Source organism: Mus musculus, chromosome 3 (assembly GCF_000001635.26).
Source record: "Mus musculus strain C57BL/6J chromosome 3, GRCm38.p6 C57BL/6J".
In the NCBI taxonomy this organism is placed as follows: Eukaryota; Metazoa; Chordata; class Mammalia; order Rodentia; family Muridae; genus Mus; species Mus musculus.
Window position 1 is genome coordinate 140,904,332 of NC_000069.6, and position 12,987 is coordinate 140,917,318.

At 35.9% G+C, this 12,987-nt stretch overlaps 1 long non-coding RNA gene across 1 annotated transcript; it reads right to left on the bottom strand.

The window, feature by feature from the left end:
* Positions 1–283: 283 nt before the first annotated feature.
* Positions 284–12,987, bottom strand: Gm32754 (predicted gene, 32754). Its single transcript, NR_169132.1, has 4 exons — positions 12,964–12,987; positions 5,591–5,647; positions 4,083–4,136; positions 284–1,092 (listed from the first exon to the last, which is right to left on the bottom strand). It is a non-coding gene; the product is annotated as a predicted gene, 32754 (long non-coding RNA).

The window sequence follows — 12,987 nt, forward strand, 5'->3', positions numbered from 1 at the left end:
TCATTGGCTGACTTCATTTTGGGTTTCTGCTCAAATATCACCTCCAAAGAAAGAAAGTCAAAAGTGAAAGAAAATCAAGTAAAGTGTACTTCCTGTTTTCTAAATCCCAAACATATTTCTCTCCCATATTGCACTTTTATTTCTTCTATCATCTCCTTCCTAATATCTTTCTAGTCAGCCTGAGAAAAAGCCCCATTAAGTAGAAAAATACATATTTTCTAGGCTGCGGAAATTGATACACCAAAGAGTCTATGTATTAAATGATTTGATACATATTGCCAACTTTCCATCTAGAGGTACTTTATTGCTACCACAATCATTATATAGCATGTATAATTTTAATACAGATGTATAATTACACCATTTATTACAGCTATCACTTACTGTGTTCTTACAATATACCAATCATGGTGTTAAGTGCTACAATACATTAAGTGTATCTTTATGTGCATTAAGTCTAGCAAGCTGCACTCCTGCTCACAGTGTTAAGAGTGCCCATTTGGAGGTAATCTCATTTAAAAATCCCTAATCACTGAAAATAATGTGTTACGTTTTAATTCAAAGTTTAATGATAGTGCAGCTTTTCATATTTTCACTGATCATTTTATTACTCTTACAAAGCGTCTTCCCAGCACTGATGTAGTAAAGTAGGAAAAACCAGGTGATCAAAACACAAGAAATTTATTGTCTCAAGATTCTGCAGGCAGGAAGTTCAAAATATCCACATCAGCCAAACATCCTCTTCCAGGAAGCACCGTGGAGAAAGGAGCTGCCATCTTCTTTCCTTAGGGGCATGTAGTTGCATGTTGGAACTAACTAATTCCAGTGTTCACATTCTTGCTACATAGGCCAGTTCTGTCACAACGATGGCCTCTGTGCTCAGTCAGTTTAACAAGGACATCAGTCATGTTACATTACTTCCTACCTCAAATGTTCCATCTTGATTTGATCATCTGCAAAAATGCTGTTTTTAAAAGATCACATTCTTTTTTTCTTTTAATTCACCAGCTCCACTGACCTTCACACTGAAGGAACTCTCCTCTAAGTCTTGGGTTGATGTCTGCTTCTCTGGTTTTGGCTCAAATGTCACCTCTAAAGAAAGGAATTGCCACAAAATAAAAATAAATCAAGTAAATTACTTCACACCCCACATAGACTGTACAGATATTCTGCAGTGACTACCTGCCTGTCACAGTGAGACCCTGTGGAATTCTAACATTTTTTTCAACCCTCCAGTGAATGGTGCTCATAGGGAGGTAGCTTTGATAGAATCTCAGACCATAGGGGAGATACTATCTTCACCGGTCTCATATTCTCTTTTTATTTGCTCCTTGATCCTTACATGAGAGCAATCTCAAGCTATAAACACAATACACAAATACTCTCCTGATGACAATTTTTTAAAGAAATTTCCTCTTATTAAAGTATTCTTTTCTTATACAATATATCCTAATACATTGTTTCCCCTCTCTCTACTCCTCTTACCCTACCCTCATCTTGCTTCCCCGGAAGATCTACTATTTTCTGTCTCTTATTAAAAAAGAACAGGCTGCTAAGCGACAACAACTAAACATGACAAAATAAAATAGAAGAAGATAAGGCAAAAAACAAAACATTAAGGATGGACAAATTAACCCTACAGAAGATACACAGACACAACAAGAACATGCAAAAGAGAGAGCCACTCATTCACATACTCTGGAGTCCCATGAAAATACTCAGCTGAAAGTTAAAATGTATGCCTTAGGACCTGGGATAGGCAAGTCAGACCCTGGGCTTGGTGGTTCATTTTCAGTAAGTTAATATGAGCATTACTCAGTAGACTCAAAGCTGCTTGTTCTCCTAATAACAAATCTTCAACAACCACATTAAAAACTAAAGCATTGACCAAAATATGGTGTATTTTAACTCGATCAGCTTTTCTATTAGAAAGGAACACTGTTTGGATTTCATGTCAATGCTTACCTACTCCTGTGTCAGTTTTCAAACATTCTTTTATTTCTGAACTTGTAATTTTTCAAAGAGAGCCTATCAGGAATTGCATAGAGTAGCCATCATTGACCATTTATGTGGTAGTCTCATGATTGTACTGGGAAGACTGAATTCCAGCGCTCCCACAGCTGTGGCCTGTTTTCATTGCCTGATGTCAGGAGTGTACCAGGGCACCATCACTTACTCCAGATGAACTGTCAGTCTCCTCGTCATGGAGTATATGTAGGGTTCTTCTATTGTATTGATACTAATTTACCCCCTTTTTACCCAAAGAAGTGAATCAATAATTCTAGCCCCCCCTTAAAGAAAGAGAAACTAGCATATATATGTTATTTATATACATATGTATGTATGTATGTATGTATGTATGTATGTATGTATTTTCAAGCAGGGAATGGAAGCCAGAGCTGTGCATATGCTGTATCTCTTTTTCTTGGGAGAGGGAATACCAAAGGTTTTTCAGAGTGACTAAATTTAAGCCCATTACACAATCATTTACCAGATCTTTTGTGAGTTTCAAGGATTCAGCTTTTCCTTTTGTTTGAAGTAATTTTTGCCCTCATTTGTGATTTTCTATTGGGTTGTTGTATGTATGTGTGTGTGTGTGTTCTGCATTTATTGTTAGGAATTCTGTAGGAGGCTGTAGCCTCCCCCTTAGGCTGCCTGAGCCGCACCTTAAAGATGGTGCCTGCCGGATGCAGAGCTGGTGGTGTAAACAAGTCTATATTTGGTGGAGACGCGCCCCTGCAGCCCTGATTGGCTGAAGCCGTGTGCCTGGTGAGGTGACATGGCCTGCCGTGAGTGGATGGGGGCTGAGAGTATATAAGAGTGAGAGGCCCGGGGATGGGGGGAAGAGATGAAGAGGGAGAGAGATGAAGGGGGAGAGAGATGAAGACTGAAGATTGCTGAATAAACTGCTGATAGAAGAACTGGTGGTCGTGTCGTTCTTGCTGGTCGAGAGCAGATGCGACAGAATTCTATAAAAAGTATAATTCTCTTCACCCCAGTTTTTACTTGCTCATTAATTTGTTATCAATAAAGACCAGTGGCTATCAACCTATAGGTTGGGGTTCCTTCTGGAGGACTAGGGTTGAAAATGACCCTATCAGAGGGGATGCATATGAGATATCCTAAATATCAGATATTTACATTTTAATTCATAATTAACAGAATTAAAATTATGAAGTAACACAAAATACTGTTTTGGTTGTGGTCACTACAACATGAGAAACTGTGTTAAAGGGTCACAACATTAGAAATGTTGAGAATCACTGATATAGAGTGTGGATTATATTTGGGGATTATAATCTATTCCTATGATTAGTGTGTTGATATTTTTCCTCAAATATTCTCTCTTTGAAAATAGAAGCACTTTCAGCTTCCCTTTACACCATTGTAAATACTTTTGGTTACTTCTTCTCTGTCGATGTCTTATGTTTTAGTATAGTCATGAGTTTTCCTTGCTCAATGCAATGGATGAGCTGGTGTAGATGAGTTTCTAACTCTGTTATTTACTAGAAATTAATTCATTATGCAGATGTTGCTAGTTGGCTCATCTTGTTACAGGTTGAAGACACCTGGCTTAATTTCAGTCTGATATTCTGAAGATAGTAGCTATAAATGTACCCATAACTGGTTTTGTGACAAAGCTTTATTTCACTAAAAAGTTTTGTGTAAATTCATGTGTAACTCCTAGTAAGATATTAGTCTTCACAAAGTGGTTGTATCATTTTTCATTTCCAATATCAAGGATCAAACATCTGAAGAACATTATTGCTGGAAGGTAAAAAACATTCATGAAAGAAATCAAAGGACATATAGCCAACGGAAATGTATGCAATGTTCATAAAGTGGAGGATTTAACAATTTAAAATGTCAAATCTCCTAATTTTAATATAAAGATAGAAAATAATACTGTTCAATATCCAGTCAACCAATTTATACAAAGAGTGAATAAATAAATGTCTATAATTCACATGATGGATAAAAGCATTTAGAGTAGCCAATATAATTCTAATTGAGAGGTTCAAAGGTGAAAATCAATTAAATAAACACACACACACACACACACACACACACTCATCTCTTACCATGTAATTTAAGCTTCTATAAGGATGATTTGAGAAAGCAGTGACGTTTCAAAACTGACGTGGGGAGAATCCAGGAAGAGATTGTGAAGGTGAACACATAATTAGATTATATTATATAAAAGAATGTATATTTTCAGTAGAAAGGAGAGTTTTAAATATTGTTGACTTTTGATGAACTTGTAACATCCATTCTGTGAAAACTATGGACCTTTTAATGACAAATATGCTAGGAAATTGGACCACTCACACAAAAATAAATTGTGGCTCACATTTAATATTTTATGAAACATTGATTCAAAATGGATTGATAGATGATTTATATAAAATATGGTATGAAATGATAAATCCTCTGAAACATTACCAGTAAGTCTCTATGACCTCATGTCTGTTAAGAAATGTATATCAAACCACTATTTTTAAAAGACATACTCATCCTTAAAACTAGCAATATTTAGCACTTTTAGGAAATAAAACAAGCCAAACACTAAGAAATGTTTTTTTTTTTTGCAAATTTTCTACTGAATTTATGTAAAAAGTATATTTAAAACTCTATATTAATAACATGAGGCAGATTATAAAATGAGTATCAAAAGCATGAAATTGTCAAAAGTGTTGTAAGGCAAGCAGTTAAAGACAATAAGTTATTCAACTCCCCTGAGTGCTGCGACATTTAAGTTGAAACTCAGATAGTACAGTATGCCAGGATGCATTGCTGAAATTGTGTTTTAAAATCTGACAGCACTAAATACTTACTGGGACCTCAACCAGAAGTAACCTTTGTTGCTCAGAGTTGTAACCCACCTAAGTGGTTTGTGTATGAACACCTCCAGGTAAAATACCAACGTTCTATTTTCCCTTTTAAGCTTCTGGTATAGCTAAGCTATTTATACAAGATTTATTACACAATATAAATATGATATTGACAATTACTAGCCAAAGGGAATTCCTATGATTCAATTAATTAATAAAACTTGAACACTCTAATCTTTTGGATATTTAGCAATATAAATAAAAATGAACATTTTTTTATCCCTAAAAATGTACATCATGAAGAAACTTTAGTATTTTCAGTAAAATAAGTTAACTACAATGAACTTTCATGCCACTGAGAAAACATGCTTAATTTTAAATGTTTTTTTAATTTAAAAAAAATCCAACAATTAATGTTTGGGTATGAGGAAGAAGGAAAGTGCTGCACATTCTTTTCTAGACGATACTAACTTAGCAGTTAATATTATTAGGTGAACTAAATTATATTAAGTGCTTAAAAAGTGCTCATTTGGGGATTAATAACATTTTAGTTTATAATTTGGTATCTTCTAAAAAAAAAAAAAAAAAAAAAAAAACCAAACTTTCCTTAAGTGGAGAGAAGCAAACAGGAGGCAGCGGGCTCGTTGGAGAGCATGGCACATCAGCATTGCATGTGACGACTGCAGCTAGCACCACAACTGTACAGTGGGAGACAAACCCGAGTTAGTGCAAGAATTGTAGAGAAGAATGAGACTTGCCTAGATGCATCTAGCGCTTGTCAGCTTAGCTGCAGTGGTCTGGAAGAAACTTCTGGGCTGTGATTTGAAAGAAACAGATCCATAAATAAATCTGTTAAGAAATGTGTTAGCACAGAAAACAGTTTTTGTTGCATTGTGATTCAATTTTAAAGGCGCAAAGAACATCATGTAGCTTTAGATATTATTAGGTGTGATGACACTTAATGACACATCTCAGATCTAATTTCCCTTAACTTATAAACTACTAGGTCTGCAGTCTCTTTCAGAAGGCGAAACCTCTCCACTCTCGCTCAGTCAGAGGTGGGCCCTTCTCCTTAATGAATTAAATTCTTGTCTAGCCAGAAATCTTGACTGAGAAAATGGGTGTCTGGAGATTTGCTTGATGGAGAACTTCACGTAGAACAAAAACTTGAGATTGGTACTGAAAGAAATGTATGGTCCTGCTAATCAGAGGTTCTGCTCCCAGCAGGAGACGATGCTCCGGAGACATAGAGACTAATGGTCACTACAGCCTCCATTTCTTTATGGAAGCAAAGGAAGAACGCCCGAATAAATAAGATTTGTCAGAGCCTAAGTGCCATTAGGAATGTCAGTGAATCTGGCTTGAAGTCTCATAGCAGTGGACAGGAAAGTTTGACTGTGCATCCCAGCAGCCTTTCTCTCAAGAAGCAGGCAGGCGTTCTTATGGCTCCTTCCCCACCTGTGTTCCCCTAAATGTTTCCAGGTAACCCACACCATGTAATTTATTTTTTGAGATACTAAGGACTATATAGGGAAACAACAACATATGCTGCCTTTTCTGTATCCTCTTTGAGGCTGATCTATCTTTAAAATTCAAAGCAACACATACTGTAGTAATCGGCACATATTATCTCTTAAGTAGGTCAGGAAAGAGCTATTTAAATGATTCACCCATTCTTTTCAATGCAAGAATATTATTAAGGAACTAAGTCATATATAAAGTAAAAAATAAAGTCATAGAAATTGTTACCAATACTATTACTATATTTTATATACATAACATTTAGGTTATCCATATTAAGTAACGTGTCAACTAAGTTGATAATGGTGAAAACTACTAAAATAGAACATTTCAAGTAAAAACATGAATTCATTTTAAGAAATATTATAGTGTACACTGTGGACCTTGGAAGAATATCTGAAATGCAATATATATATAATAACTATTTGTTGAATACTTGAAAGTATTGTTTTTTGAGGGAGTATTGAATTATAAATTGATTATGAGAAGCAAGATTTATTAATTCTATATCCTAAACTATAGAAAGTGATTTCTATATTAAATGTCTAAGTTTCTTTTATCATTTGAAAAGTAAATATTTCTAGAACTCAGATGAAACTTTAGAGATTGCTAGGAAATAGATTGCAAGTTTTCAATAAAAGCATCATTTATTTATAAATATAAATATATTATTATAAATCGTCAAATTTAATATATCCATTTTGAGACTTACCAAAATGTAAACTGGATAATACTGAAATAGTAAGAAATAATGAGTGAGAAAAAACTAACACTTAATTTGAAAGGCAAAGATATTTCACATCCAGGCCATTAAAATGCCTCTATTCATGTCCATGGATAGATGCAGTTATTTGCTTGTAGAGAACAGCAAGTAATTTATATTCCATTAAATAATTCTCTAACTGAATTATACATATCTGAGCATGCATATGTCTCCTCAATTAGCTGTGCCTTTCTTCATTCATTAAACAAATAATTATTTAGTGGAAGCCACAGCACTTAGAATTTAAATATGATAAGTGTCTGCCCCTGTGATCTCAGGACCCGGAGTCCCACTGAAGACAGCTAGACACTAAGGACACACACTGTATTATGAAAAGATGGTGACAAGAGTGAGCAGATGAAATGGCACTTCCATCACAGGAATGTGTGTAGTCTTCATAAAATCAACTACTAAACAGCCATGAAGTGCACAGGAGTGTTATATGGGATTTTATTTGTACAGTCATAGTCTAACTTAGGAACTGCTTCTCAGTCTAAGCAGCTAGAAAAAGCCATAGTCCTTTCCCAAAGCACGAGGAACAGGAGATAAAAACCTATGAATAAGGGGGGGGGGTTTGTAAAGGAGATGAATTGACAAAGGTGACCCATGTAGGTGAAATGGAGAAAGAGAAAGATCATTAGATGCAGTTGGTTGGAGATAGGTGTGCCGGAATGAAGGGCTGCAACTGTGAAAGGAGAAATAAGCTTGGTATCACTGAATGTTGTCAAAATGTTGGACGGAGACAGGAAAAAATTGAGTGACATGTATGATTTCTCAATATGACCTCAGGTTTCCTGAATTCTGGGAGTTATAGTTGAGAGATAAGTGAGTGAACGCACCATCTAAAAAGAACATGGAAATGCGGCATTACCTTGACAGAGTACTACTGTGTCGACACCATCCTATCATCTTTTCTCTGTGATTTTATTTGGCAGTATTTCTGGTGTGCACAGTGGCTAAAGGCTGGTGAGAAGAAAGCTGGTGAGACGTCAGGAACATCTAAGTGTACGACTATTAAACAGAAGAAGACAAAAGGAAAACTCATATCTCCGAGACAGGATAGAGTCAGCCGAGGCAGAGAGGAAAGGAACAAGGACTGAGTACCAGCAGTCTCAGACCGACGTATACTTGGACAGACAACGAAGTCTGAAGCAGTATTTCCACGGAGGAGTCTGTCAGTTCCTCCAAAACCCTACATCTTGGCCAGTGAATGCTTAGTCACTGCTTGGGAACAAGGAATGGTTGTAAATGCAATGACAGAATTAGGAAGGTGGCATTGGTGTCCACAGATTTTACATTTTCAGAACCTTTCATGTCTGCTACACATGTGAACTTAAATGAAACACTCTCTGAGTACAGATTGTAAAATAGCCAGGCTCTCCATAAATCAATACCAATCATTTTTATTCTGATTAAACTTATCTATTCAAGTATAGCTATTTTTGGCTATGTGTGACCTTATAAAACTATATTAAGCTATCACATCTCTGAAGTCATGCCTGTGTGGCAAAAGACATAACGCTTATAAGAATAATGCTTATATTATTAGAAGAATCTGTTGCACATGTATGTAAAAGTTTAAATGTATTATAAAACTAACTCAAACTTACACCCAAGATTTTTATGAAGTTAATGAACTAAAGTCTAGTGTAACAAGAAAATTTACTTGATTATGAATATTAATCTGCTGGTTGATCTACCTTTCCTTTGCTCTTTGCTAGCTAGAAAGAAGAAACCTCACAACATTTCACTGTGGTAGTTTAGGATATTTTCAGGAGTGTATCGTTTTAGACAACAAGGTTTTTTGGAGATCCATGACTGTTATAGAAGCAACAATACAGGGAGTAATAATTCAGAAACTATTTTTAAGAAGTAGGACCAACAATACAATCTGTATTCGGAAGTTGTAGGTGTGTGTGTGTGTGTGTGTGTGTGTGTGTGTGTGTGTGAGACAGAGAGAGAGAGAGAGAGGGAGAGAGAGAGAGAGAGAGAGAGAGAGAGAGAGAGAGAGAGAGAGAGAGAATGAATGAATGATGAATGATTTAGGTTAGAATGAATCTCTCTGTCTTTTCTTTTATATGCACATCCAAATATCAATCACTAATAATGGGTAGTTCTGTTACTGAATGAGGGAATTCCCTATCTAAAGGACATATTTCATAGTGTTTATAGAGTATACCACAAATCCCAAATTTAAGTGGATTTTTCTTTTTTTCTTTTTAATTTTTGATCTTAATGATAGGATCACCACCTACCATCACAGGACAACATGGCAAATACCAAGGATCTGCTTGCTTTCTAGATGGCCAAAAGAGGCTATCAGATCCCCCTTAGAACCACATTTAATTTTTTATTGGTTATTTTACTTATTTACACTTCAAATATTGTCCCCCTTCCCTATTCCACGACCCTTGCATACCATCCTTCCTGCTTCTATGAGGGTGCTCTCCTACATACCTACTCACTCCCACCTCACCATCCTAGCACCCCCCTATGCTGGGGCATTAAAGCTCCACAGGACCAAGGGCCTCCTTTCCCATTGATGCCAGATAAGCCAGTCCTCTGCTACATATGCAGCTGGAGCAATGGGTTCCTCCATGGATACTCTTTGGTTGGTGGTATAGTCCCTGGGCGCTCCAGGGCTTCAGTTTAGTTGATATTTTTCTTCCTATGGGTTTTCAATTCATACTCTTCCATGGGATTCCCGTGCTCAGTTTGATGGTTGGCTGTGAGTATCATCATTAGTATTGGTCAGGCTCTGGGAGCGGCTTTCAGGGGACAGCTATACTGGATGCCTGTCACCAAGTGCTTCTTGGTATCAACAATAGTGTCTGGGTTTGGTGTCTGCATATGGGATGGATCTAGGTGGGACAGTCTCTGAATGGCCTTTTATACAAAGAAGAAATTTATATTTGGTGCAGTCATAAAGACAATTATAAACCTCAGAAATAATAGTCTTTGGCAGCTGAACCCTCAGGGGCAGTGACTAACTGCTTGTCCTAATGAACTCACCACCCCTGTGATTAGTACTGCAGTGAAGTCACACTCTCATCCCTTTCGATTCTGGTTCCAGATCAGCCATATGAGACTGAGCTGTTCCCTCCCTCCACACCGCCTTCTAGTGCTCATTGGCTAAGAGAACAAGAAGCCTAAGCAGCCAGAATTCACCACTGGTAAGATGTTTATTTAAAGGAAACATTTCAATGTACTTTGCCAACCTCAAAGCATGACATGCAGGAGAAAACATGAGCTGATATCCCAGGTGCACTGCATTCTCGCAAGGTTTCAGGAAAACCTTCAGCTTGCTACTTGGATTCCTTCATGGAATAAAACACGGCATTGATTGTCAATGAAAGAAGGGAATTTGCTTCATTTTCTGAATATTAACTTGATCTTTCACAAAACTGCATTCAGGAAAGTGTGAGGCTTAAAGGAGGGCATCTATGTAAACAATTTTAGCAAATACAATAGGACTCTCCACACCACAGCTAGAACTGTCCTGATAGCCTCTGCATCCTCTAGTCAGTGACTAGTTTTAAGGTTTGCATTTATTCCCACCCTTCCTGATTAAATGGCTTTTATTTATACTTGATGTTTTCCTCTTGGAAAAGATGGCATATTAAACTGAATAATTTTGCTCATACAATGAACACACTTTTGATAAAAGAAGTGAAATTAATATTTATAGATAAAGATTGGTCAAATAAAGATTATTGTTTCTGTATGCCACAGGAGAAAAATATTTCTAAGTTATTTATTGTAGGGAAGTAAAAGGTAATATGAATCAAACTATTTTTTCATAATTAAGTTTGTTAAAAGAAACTGTTTGTTATAAGTATATACGATATTTCTTCATTGTTTTATATCCAGACAATAAAAGTATAAATTCTTCAAATAATAAAAAATCAAACAATTAATGTATTTTATAGACAGAAAAGATTTGAGATCACTAGTTTCTCATACGTAAAATAAAACCTTCAAATTTAAAGTCACATAGTTATTATAAGTTTGATAACAAATTAGTACTTTAGGGGAGAAAAACATTAAATAATAAAGTCTCAAAAAATAATCCTAGGAAGGGTTTTATTCTAAGACACTGAACCTTTAAAACATTTTTTGTTTTATTATTGTATTGTATTGTATTGTATTGTATTGTATTGTATTGTATTGTATTGTATTGTATTGTATTACATTGCATTGCATTGCATTGCATTTGTCTATTTGCCTGCATGTATGTAAGTGCATAGTGTATGTGCCTGGTGCACGTGGGGGCCAGAAAAGCTTATTGCATTTCCTGAAACTCCAGTTACAGGCAGTTGTGAGCTGAGTTGTGAGTGTTAGGAACTAAATCGTGGTCTTCCACAAAAGTATTGCTGTTAACTATTAAACAATTCCTTCAAGCCCCAGAAACAGTTTTTTTTTTAATATACATCTAAATTCTGGTGTTATTTCTTAACACCTCTTTGTGAACATCAAAAATCAAAATAACATCAAACAAAGCACTTCGAAGTAGTTTTTAGGAACTGGGGAAATCAGCCCATCCTTTCACGTGCGTGCATTGCAGAGTACTTTAGTCATGACTATGCACAATAAGATGGCTCAAAAAACGCTGCCTCAGTGATGCCATTCATCTGCCTCAGACACATGGCCAAGTCATTCTCCAGGATTTAGACACAGGAGAAATTTCAATCAGCTTATCTTCATGAGATTTAACATAAAACATTTGAAAATATTTGCAATTTTAGAATAATTATGAGTTTGAAATTATTTGAATCATTGACTTTTTGTAAGGAAAATATTTATAATTGGAGAAATGAACACATTTATATATATTTACTGAGATCCACATAATATGATCAACATAAAATAAAGGTATAAATTTAATTTATTTTTTAAAAATTAGGGACAAAATTTCTTTATACAGAAGCAATGAATATAACTCCCAGTCTGCCCACATTTTTTTTCTAAATTTGCCCTCTTTTGAGTCCTTTCACTGATTTATTTTCCTGTATCTGAATCTCATTATTGTTGCTTTATGTCTCCTGTTGTGCTTCTTTGATATGTAGACTCATAGTTGTTATCAAAGTTTAACGCTAGTCAGTCAATATTTATTCACGCTATTTGCTCCTCCTAGTCTACCCACTCTTAGATCCTTTTCCTGCATACAAATCTTAAAATCTGCTGACACCAAACAGTATTTTAATACTTTAATTAGGCTCTTTCACTCCATGGTTAGACTTGATAAACTACATTGGTATGTACTGAACTTCACTATTCCTATGATGTGTACTTTGCATTCATTTCTAATGGGATAATTTTCAGAAAGCATGAAATGCCATTTCAACCTGTAAACATTGTTTTTATTTCCTCAGTTGAAGTGATCAGATGGACTGATCTCAAAACTTTGCTTTCTCTGTACTAACTATTCCTAGGCCTAGGCCTGGAAGTTTCTAGCCTCTATGCAATCTAGTTTTCTAATCTGTCTGATTCATTCTGGCATCTCTTGTCTTCTTACTGAATTGCTCTGCCTGGCCTCCTACTATCTTTGACACTCTGTTCTAGTCTTCTGACTCTCATTTTCTGGATCTTCCAGTCTTCACCTCTGTCTAGCTTGTTTTCTCTGCAAACCATTTCCAAGTTCTTCTTTGTGCTGCGATCACTACCTTCACTGACTGAACAAGAAAAGTTACATTACCCCCGGAATAGTTTCAAGCCCGTTTCCCTCCATCACCCCTGAAGATATCTATTCCAAGAGAGAAAGCCTAAGGCATAGTTATAATCAAATTAAAACAAAACCAACATTCAGCACTATATGAATTTAGTGTGTGATATAAAGTAACTTCTCACAATCGTCTGGGCTTGCTTTGTAGA